The sequence below is a fragment of the Eucyclogobius newberryi genome, unplaced genomic scaffold (assembly GCF_026437365.1).
Source record: "Eucyclogobius newberryi isolate DKJ021-1_F unplaced genomic scaffold, fEucNew1.0.hap1 SCAF_6, whole genome shotgun sequence".
Lineage (NCBI taxonomy): Eukaryota > Metazoa > Chordata > Actinopteri > Gobiiformes > Gobiidae > Eucyclogobius > Eucyclogobius newberryi.
The window spans coordinates 7111925-7123854 of NW_027316278.1; positions in this window are offsets into that span (position 1 = coordinate 7111925).

The window sequence follows — 11930 nt, forward strand, 5'->3', positions numbered from 1 at the left end:
CCCGTGTACCAGGCAAAGAAATGTGATTACTTTAGTCGGCTGTGTATATCGTAAAGCGGGTTGAAGTGGCCTTTATCTCCCCCTACTGTTAGCAAACAAGCTCACCAAATCTGCACAGTCGGCACAACAAAGGAAATACTACTTTCAGTTCGTTTGCGCTACTTTTGCAATAATAATTTGTCAAATGAACGAAATAAGATGATTTTATTCATGTTTTTCCTCATTCGGTCTAAATTAGCCTTGAGTCTATATTAACTTATTCTGTCATAAAACTTTAATAATATTGTGCAGCACTTATTCTTCCGTTTTATTTTAATTATAATGACATTCATAAACCACGTAAACAGTATTAAAGAGTAAAGAAAACTAATCAATTAATATTTTTAAATTAAAATACGGTGGCCTAACAGCTCAAACAACATGGACAGTTTATTTATTCATAACAATGAGCCAATTTTATTATTTTCATCGTGACAAGTTGCGCTGAACTATAAGTGTATGAGGAACAAAAGAGCGACCTGCTTGTCTCCATGGAGATATCTCTCGCTCTGCCCCGAATGTCCCGGTGTGGCATTAAACTTACCGCATCTCCACAGATCTGACTTGTACATATGGCCAGGGGGGTGGAGTCACAGGCTTGTTTGTTTGTTTGTTTGTTTGTTTGTTTGTTTGTTTATTTAAATGATTGTTTTTCCCGTTGTGCATTTGGTTAGGACTTTGCAGTGGTGGAAAGTAGCAAAGTAAAAGTAATTTTGTGGTGGTATCAGTACTCACTTTAAGTACATTTTACAGTACCTTTGAGAGCAGGTATCTGTATCTACTACTGCTGCACTATATTTTTGAACTGGACTGAAAAGTATAAGTCATTTTCTTTACCTTTTTTGTTTGATGGGTTTGTATTTAGCACGTTTAAGTTAAAGTCGAAAAAATATACGAATAAAAACGATAAAAAAATTAGGAAATTGAGTTAGGTGTTTCTATGACGAGGGTTTAAGTTCTCAAAGTCTGAAATACTTTTAAAAAAAAATACCCTAAAAGTATATCTTTAAAGGGATTATTTTATTTAAGTAGATTATTATTATTTTTTTACTTGATACATTCTTTGTTCCTGTATTTGTACTCCGTTCAAGTAACACAATCGCGTACTTCTTCCAGCACTGGGGCTTTGGAACATGGAGCAGCCTTCCTGGAGGAGGTCCGCGGCTCCGCCCTGCGACTCCCGGCGGACGCGGCGCCGTGGACAGGCGTTTGGATTTACAGCGCCTCCAGCTCGGCCCCGGTGGGGGGCAGGAGCAGGAAAACGTCTCCGGCGGGACGGCGGAGGACGGATGGGTTATGGAGACTTCAAAAAGACAGACGTAGTGCGCCGGCGGCCAGGGGAGGGGAGTACATGTACAGTTTGACCTTCAGTCGGGGAGAAGTACACGTTTCAGCGCGTATACGTATCGCTCAGAGGTGGTCTGCGTACTGCATGTGGTCCCAGAGGAGCACGCGGTACCTGCACGAAGCTCTCGCGACCCGGAGACCACGCCCGGCCTCCTCTTACTGGTCAAATATCACTCCGACACGAGAGAAAGTACACAGTCACATAGTTGAGTATTTGCTGTAGGAAGTATCCCGTCCCCGCGACAGCCGACGTCTTTTTTCGACCCCGAGTTCCTGAGCTCTTTCCTCGACTTGTGCGAGCGCTCGTGTGCATTTCTCAATTCCCGACGGTCGCGTGAATATGTCACATCTGCTGCTCGCGTTTAACCAGGAAGTAGCGTTATTAACCTCCAAAGCGATCACTACATAAGCACGTTTACGGCGTTCCAGCGAGTTGTGCGGCTGAACCTGTCATCAAAACATTTGACCCTAACAGTACTTTTATTTCAGTAGGTTTTTGACTACTGTCTCTCTCGCTCGTCTGCACGTGTGAAAGAATGCGCGCCGATGTGTGCGTCGTGTATGCTACGTACATCTCGCCACATCCATAACCTTTATTAGCCCGCGGGGAGCAGCTGGAACGTGTTAGCGCGCGGGAACGGCCCTCACTCCCCTTGATACTCTTCACGTCCGCGCCGCTGAATGGAGTCGTTTGATGCAGCTGCCATCTTTAGGGAGCCGAGAGTAGTTTCCAGGGCAACAGCGTGTGTATCGGACAAACATATAAAAGATTTGGAGATGTGCAAGGACGTACTTACAATTACTTACACTTACTTACACTTACTTACACTTGCTTACACTTCTTACACTTACTTACACTTGCTTACACTTCTTACACTTACTTACACTTACTTACACTTACTTACACTTACTTACACTTGCTTACACTTCTTACACTTACTTACACTTACTTACACTTACTTACACTTGCTTACACTTCTTACACTTACTTACACTTACTTACACTTACTTACACTTACTTACACTTCTTACACTTACTTACACTTGCTTACACTTCTTACACTTACTTACACTTACTTACACTTGCTTACACTTCTTACACTTACTTACACTTACTTACACTTACTTACACTTACTTACACTTCTTACACTTACTTACACTTGCTTACACTTCTTACACTTACTTACACTTACTTACACTTGCTTACACTTCTTACACTTACTTACACTTACTTACACTTACTTACACTTCTTACACTTCTTACACTTACTTACACTTACTTACACTTACTTACACTTACTTACACTTCTTACACTTACTTACACTTGCTTACACTTCTTACACTTACTTACACTTACTTACACTTGCTTACACTTCTTACACTTACTTACACTTACTTACACTTGCTTACACTTGTTTATACTTACTTACACTTACTTACACTTACTTACACTTGCTTACACTTACTTACACTTACTTACACTTCTTACACTTCTTAAACTTACTTACACTTACTTACACTTACTTACACTTGCTTACACTTCTTACACTTACTTACACTTGCTTACACTTCTTACACTTACTTACACTTACTTACACTTACTTACACTTACTTACACTTGCTTACACTTCTTACACTTACTTACACTTACTTACACTTACTTACACTTACTTACACTTCTTACACTTCTTAAACTTACTTACACTTACTTACACTTACTTACACTTGCTTACACTTACTTACACTTCTTACACTTACTTACACTTACTTACACTTACTTACACTTCTTACACTTACTTACACTTACTTACACTTACTTACACTTACTTACACTTACTTACACTTCTTACACTTCTTACACTTACTTACACTTACTTACACTTACTTACACTTACTTACACTTGCTTACACTTACTTACACTTCTTACACTTACTTACACTTACTTACACTTACTTACACTTCTTACACTTACTTACACTTACTTACACTTACTTACACTTACTTACACTTGCTTACACTTACTTACACTTCTTAAACTTACTTACACTTGCTTACACTTCTTACACTTACTTAAACTTACTTACACTTACTTACACTTCTTACACTTCTTAAACTTACTTACACTTGCTTACACTTCTTACACTTACTTACACTTACTTACACTTACTTACACTTGCTTACACTTCTTACACTTCTTACACTTCTTAAACTTACTTACACTTACTTACACTTACTTACACTTGCTTACACTTACTTACACTTCTTACACTTACTTACACTTACTTACACTTACTTACACTTCTTACACTTACTTACACTTACTTACACTTACTTACACTTCTTACACTTACTTACACTTACTTACACTTACTTACACTTCTTACACTTACTTACACTTACTTACACTTACTTACACTTCTTACACTTCTTAAACTTACTTACACTTGCTTACACTTCTTACACTTACTTACACTTGCTTACACTTCTTACACTTACTTACACTTGCTTACACTTACTTACACTTCTTACACTTACTTACACTTACTTACACTTACTTACACTTCTTACACTTGCTTACACTTACTTACACTTGCTTACACTTACTTACACTTACTTACACTTGCTTACACTTACTTACACTTGCTTACACTTCTTACACTTACTTACACTTACTTACACTTACTTACACTTGCTTACACTTACTTACACTTCTTACACTTACTTACACTTGCTTACACTTACTTACACTTACTTACACTTGCTTACACTTACTTACACTTGCTTACACTTCTTACACTTACTTACACTTACTTACACTTACTTACACTTCTTACACTTGCTTACACTTACTTACACTTGCTTACACTTACTTACACTTCTTACACTTACTTACACTTACTTACACTTACTTACACTTCTTACACTTGCTTACACTTACTTACACTTGCTTACACTTACTTACACTTACTTACACTTGCTTACACTTACTTAAAAGTTAATCTTTTAAATCAAGAAATGTCACAACTGTTACACTAATGTTACATATTTGTATATGTTTATTTATATTTGTTTTTATATATGTTTTTTTTCTTTTAATAAATATAATGTGTTGTGGTAAATTGTGCTTATGGAATTCTGAGTCTCATTAATTTGTTTTAGAACGTTTCCTCTGGCTGTGCATATAACTGAGATACTTGTGGTTTTTACGATTTTAAATCATATAATATCTTTTTTTAGATTTATATTGATTTATACTGTATTGTGTGTTTTTTAAAGTGTTTAACATTGTAAAGCACTTTGAATTGCATTTTTGTTCAAATTGTGCTTTACAAATACATTTTGATTGATTGCTTGATATTTCCTGTCGTTTTCAACTTTTCTACACAAACTGTTACTCAATTGGTCATTTATACGTACAACCGGTATTATTAAAATCATTTTAAAAAAGCTACCACGCTCTTTAACTCCAAATCATAAATCAGATTTTCCGTTTTATTCATTTAAACATCATTTACCCCATTGTCTCTCTCTCAGTTTGAGTCGTGGTTGAGAGCAGCATTTAGACAATCACATACAGTAAACATGTTCCCTGAAACAGTTGCACATTTCCAGAGCTAAATATAGATTTAAACGGACCTATTCAAAGCGGTTCTTTTAGTTTCCACAGATTCACACAGATAGAAGGAGCAGACACACGATACACGTGTAAATAAACATGTACCAGGGGCTCAGAAGGCGAGGGCCCAGCGCGGGGCCCAACGCTGCCAACATGCGAGTGAACTGCACACGCCTGTTAACACGTGAGTGAACTGCACACGCCTGTTAACACGTGAGGCCGAGGATATGCGAGTGAAATGCACACGCCTGTTAACACGTGAGGCCGAGGATATGCGAGTGAACTGCACACGCCTGTTAACACGTGAGGCCGAGGATGTGCGAGTGAACTGCACACGCCTGTTAACACGTGAGGCCGAGGATGTGCGAGTGAACTGCACACGCCTGTTAACACGTGAGGCCGAGGATATGCGAGTGAAATGCACACGCCTGTTAACACGTGAGGCCGAGGATATGCGAGTGAACTGCACACGCCTGTTAACACGTGAGTGAACTGCACACGCCTGTTAACACGTGAGGCCGAGGATATGCGAGTGAAATGCACACGCCTGTTAACACGTGAGGCCGAGGATGTGCGAGTGAACTGCACACGCCTGTTAACACGTGAGGCCGAGGATATGCGAGTGAACTGCACACGCCTGTTAACACGTGAGGCCGAGGATATGCGAGTGAAATGCACACGCCTGTTAACACGTGAGGCCGAGGATGTGCGAGTGAACTGCACACGCCTGTTAACACGTGAGGCCGAGGATATGCGAGTGAAATGCACACGCCTGTTAACACGTGAGGCCGAGGATATGCGAGTGAACTGCACACGCCTGTTAACACGTGAGGCCGAGGATGTGCGAGTGAACTGCACACGCCTGTTAACACGTGAGGCCGAGGATATGCGAGTGAACTGCACACGCCTGTTAACACGTGAGGCCGAGGATATGCGAGTGAAATGCACACGCCTGTTAACACGTGAGGCCGAGGATATGCAAGTGAACTGCACACGCCTGTTAACACGTGAGGCCGAGGATGTGCGAGTGAACTGCACACGCCTGTTAACACGTGAGGCCGAGGATATGCGAGTGAACTGCACACGCCTGTTAACACGTGAGGCCGAGGATATGCGAGTGAAATGCACACGCCTGTTAACACGTGAGGCCGAGGATATGCAAGTGAACTGCACACGCCTGTTAACACGTGAGGCCGAGGATATGCGAGTGAACTGCACACGCCTGTTAACACGTGAGGCCGAGGATATGCGAGTGAAATGCACACGCCTGTTAACACGTGAGGCCGAGGATGTGCGAGTGAACTGCACACGCCTGTTAACACGTGAGGCCGAGGATATGCGAGTGAACTGCACACGCCTGTTAACACGTGAGGCCGAGGATATGCGAGTGAAATGCACACGCCTGTTAACACGTGAGGCCGAGGATGTGCGAGTGAACTGCACACGCCTGTTAACACGTGAGGCCGAGGATATGCGAGTGAAATGCACACGCCTGTTAACACGTGAGGCCGAGGATATGCGAGTGAACTGCACACGCCTGTTAACACGTGAGGCCGAGGATGTGCGAGTGAACTGCACACGCCTGTTAACACGTGAGGCCGAGGATATGCGAGTGAACTGCACACGCCTGTTAACACGTGAGGCCGAGGATGTGCGAGTGAACTGCACACGCCTGTTAACACGTGAGGCCGAGGATATGCGAGTGAACTGCACACGCCTGTTAACACGTGAGGCCGAGGATGTGCGAGTGAACTGCACACGCCTGTTAACACGTGAGGCCGAGGATGTGCGAGTGAAATGCACACGCCTGTTAACACGTGAGGCCGAGGATTTTATTGAATGTTTGTGTTTTATTTGGATATCCTGTGTTTGTTTGTGCGTTGTTTATTCTGTGTTTTAACAGTGTAAAATATTATTTTGTTCATCAGGTTTTCCCTGAATGAATAAATGTATATATATAAATTAATATAAATCTAAAAATTAATATAAAAGCCAATTTTCAGTCCAAATATCTTAATTAATGATTCAACAGTATAACCTTTAAAGGTAAGACTGTCATCAATTATCGCAGGTCTTTCCTTCCTGCTGCTGTCAGACTTTATAACAAACACTGTTAGTCCTGAACACTCGCAATACTGTCATATTCATGTGCAATTACTGTGCAATTCATGTGCAATTCATGTGCAATTCATGTGCAATTCATGTGCAATTACTGTCGTGACACATGCAATGGTATTTATTTATTTTATCTTCATTATTATTTTCCCCCTCCATCTCTTGTTGGGAAATGGGAGGTTTTGTCTATAGGAGTTTTTGTTTATAGGAGATCTTCTACTGAGAGTGTTTTTCAAACTTCCTATAAGTGATCTGTTCTTTTCTTCTGTATCTACCTCTGTATCTACCTGCGTTGCAACAAAGAAATTTCCCCATGTGGGACAATACAGGATTATCTTATCTTATCTTAATTAAATCCCCAAATATTGAAAGGATTTAACCATTTCTATTTCAGTCCCTTGAAAAGTGACAATTGTAGGAACGTTCTGGGCTTTACTCTTTTGTGAATAGCATTAGCTTAGTTTTATTTGCATTCAGGGAAAGAACTTTTACAGTAACGCTTGAGTAGTTGTTTCCCCAAATACTTTTTACTCTTACTTAAGTCAGTTTTCGACCTATTTTGTACTTCTACATCTATGCATCATTCCTGATTTCTTGTTTCGTGATTGACCGTTAATATTCCAGCCCTTTCTTAAATGTTAATGATGCTAAACCTCTTTAACACAAACTGTAATTACAAAGATTTTCTCCAAAATGCAAAAGGCCTCATTTCATCTGCGCTGTGCGAGCTCGACTGTAACTCCATCTCGTGTTTGCATGAGGTGTTCAAAAACTCAAATATTTATGTGAAATCTGAGTTGGTGTTAGCGTGTGCTGTCTCTGCTTCACACCTGCACTACGTCACTCCTGACCTCTGACCTGTAAACAATATGTTCATTAGGGCGGCAGTCCTTTAGTCATTCAGTCCAGTCATTGGTCGATGGTGTCTTAGTCCAACACGTCTGACTCGCCCTAACACCTAACGAGGCTGATAGATTGATTTATTAACCATTATTTAACCAAGTAAATCCCATTGAGATTGAACTAACTTAAAACTTACATATGGGAAATAATTCATAAAACTACAATAATGACAAGTCCAGTGTTGTTATTTTTTATTGTATTTTTATTTTATTTTATTTATTGTTGTGATTGTTATTGTATTTATTCATTTATGTAATTGTTTTTATTTTGTTTTGTATTTTTATTTTATTTTATTTATTTTATTTATTTTATTTATTTTATTTATTTTATTTATTTTATTTATTTTACTTATTTTATTTATTTTATTTATTTTATTTATTTTATTTATCTTATTTATTTTATTTATTTTATTTATTTTTATTTACTTATTGTATTTATTGTATTTTTTTTTTATTTATTTAGATTTTTCTATTCTTTATTATATATATTTTTATCTATTTAAAATGTTATAGAACACAGAAAACAAACACGGTAAAATAAAACAAGACCAGAGAAAGAACAATAGCCTTAAATCATAACCAGTCGACATCAAACAGACCAAAGAGAAACACAAAAGTCCCACACAATAATAAACAAATAATCGTCCCGTCCAGAGTCAGTCAAATTTGTCAATTTTCACATTTTCATAATTAAGCCTGAATTTATCCTTTTCCATTTTACAAATGTGCAACACAAGGTCAGTCCAGTCCTTGGTCGACGGTGCGTTTTGTGTCATCGTTTTTTGTGAGGGCCTTTTCCACTGCCAGGAGGACACTCAGAGGGAGGAGCCAGTTGTGTTTATGGGAGGAGTTCTCAAACAGAGTGGGAGGATGACTGTCCGTAAGATTTTCTTGATCTCAGTCAAGTTGAGCGTTGCTAACCACAAAATAATTCAGATTGCGGCGGCAAATGTAAGGATTACATGTTTTGAGGTTAGCATTAGCATTGAGACACACCTGCCTCAGTAGACGTATCCTCGTGAGCTGTTTTCTCTGTTTTCGTTCTCTCTTTCTCATAATAAGACGGTATCATCACATTTCACATGACCTAATATTAAAAAAGGGCCAGGGTTTCTCAGGAGAGTTTTCTTCGGGTCAGTAAACGTTGCAAGGCTGGTTTTCCGGTCAAAAACAGCAGGGGGCGACGACGGACACTTCAAATGCCCCAAAAGTACATATTTAACCATCACAGAGACTTGTAAAGATATTCAATAAGGTGAAAATTTTACTTATTCCAAAACGAGGGCCAAACGCCATGTCAATGACTAAATAGTTATGATTTGACTAATAATAATAATGATTAATGACACCTTTATTTTGTTGAATGATCGTTTAAACTGTCAAAAACGTGTACGTTACATACAAATAGTCTTTTAATTGAATTTTGCTTATTCAGCGGTTCCGGAAGTACATTTCTAACTTGTTTTTTCTAAATCTATATTATAGATTTAGAAAAAATGTTAATCTAAGACTCATAATTTTGTGGTCTATAAAGAACCAGAAAAATGGAAAAATTATTTGGTGGGCGGAGCTGTTGAGCTCCTTTGATGTTTTAGAACTCAGCACCACTTCCTGTACTTTTATTTTTCCACTTTGCTTCACAAACTTAAACATTATTGATGTAAAACTATGATATTTAACACAGGTTCTATCCCACCAAACACCGTCAAAATTAGAAACACAAGAATAAAAGTATAGCCTATCGTGAGGTTCTCAGCGATACCCCGCCCTTGTAGCCGACGCCCCCTCGCACACATTTAAACATGATGTAAATATAGAATGTACTGCAAACATTTATCCAGGAAATGAGACCAAAGAACAGCGTCTGCATTTTAGAGTTAACCATATGTGTAAACACGAGAATACAGCTCGTCAGGACCAAGAAACAAGACTGACCACATGTAAGACCAGCGCAGGACCAGCACATGACCAGCACAGGACCAGCACAGGACCAGCACAGGACCAGCACATGACCTGCACAGGACCAGCACATGACCAGCACAGGGCCAGCACAGGACCAGCACAGGACCAGCACAGGACAATTGCAGGACCAGCACATGACCAGCACAGGACCAGCACAGAACCAGCACATGACCTGCACATGACTTGCACATGACCAGCACATGACCAGCACAGGACCAGCGCAGGACCAGCACAGGACCATTGCAGGACCAGCGCAGGACCAGCGCAGGACCAGCGCAGGACCAGCACAGGACCATTGCAGGACCAGCGCAGGACCAGCGCAGGACCAGCACAGGACCATTGCAGGACCATTGCAGGACCAGCGCAGGACCAGCGCAGGACCAGCGCAGGACCATTGCAGGACCATTGCAGGACCAGCACAGGACCATTGCAGGACCAGCACAGGACCAGCGCAGGACCATTGCAGGACCAGCGCAGGACCAGCGCAGGACCATTGCAGGACCAGCACAGGACCATTGCGGGACCAGCACAGGACCAGCACAGGACCAGCACAGGACCAGCACAGGACCAGCACAGGACCAGCACAGGACCAGCACATGACCAGCACAGGACAATTGCAGGACCAGCGCAGGACCAGCGCAGGACCATTGCAGGACCAGCGCAGGACCATTGCAGGACCAGCGCAGGACCAGCGCAGGACCAGCACAGGACCAGCACAGGACCATTGCAGGACCATTGCAGGACCATTGCAGGACCAGCGCAGGACCAGCGCAGGACCATTGCAGGACCATTGCAGGACCAGCACAGGACCATTGCAGGACCAGCACAGGACCAGCGCAGGACCATTGCAGGACCAGCACAGGACCAGCGCAGGACCATTGCAGGACCATTGCAGGACCATTGCAGGACCAGCGCAGGACCAGCGCAGGACCATTGCAGGACCAGCACAGGACCATTGCGGGACCAGCACAGAACCAGCACAGGACCAGCACAGGACCAGCACAGGACCATTGCAGGACCAGCACAGGACCATTGCAGGACCAGCACAGGACCATTGCAGGACCAGCACAGGACCAGCACAGGACCATTGCAGGACCAGCACAGGACCAGCGCAGGACCAGCACAGGACCATTGCAGGACCAGCGCAGGACCATTGCAGGACCAGCGCAGGACCAGCGCAGGACCAGCGCAGGACCAGCACAGGACCAGCACAGGACCATTGCAGGACCAGCGCAGGACCAGCGCAGGACCAGCACAGGACCAGCACAGGATTATTGCAGGACCATTGCAGGACCATTGCAGGACCAGCGCAGGACCAGCGCAGGACCATTGCAGGACCATTGCAGGACCAGCACAGGACCATTGCAGGACCAGCGCAGGACCAGCGCAGGACCATTGCAGGACCAGCACAGGACCATTGCGGGACCAGCACAGGACCAGCACAGGACCAGCACAGGACCATTGCAGGACCAGCACAGGACCATTGCAGGACCAGCACAGGACCATTGCAGGACCAGCACAGGACCATTGCAGGACCAGCACAGGACCATTGCAGGACCAGCACAGGACCATTGCAGGACCAGCACAGGACCATTGCAGGACCAGCACAGGACCATTGCAGGACCAGCACAGGACCAGCACAGGACCAGCACAGGACCATTGCAGGACCAGCACAGGACAATTGCAGGACCAGCACAGGACAATTGCAGGACCAGCGCAGGACCAGCGCAGGACCAGCGCAGGACCATTGCAGGACCAGCACAGGACCATTGCAGGACCAGCACAGGACCAGCTTAAGTGCATGTGGCAGGTTTACTTTACTCAAACATTTTATAATTTTCAACAAAATTCAAATATCTTAACTGCATTTTAGTTCAATGAGTCGTCCGACCTGTCATGGGCCCTTTAAGTACAGTACTTTTACTTTTTTAAAACTACACCTTATT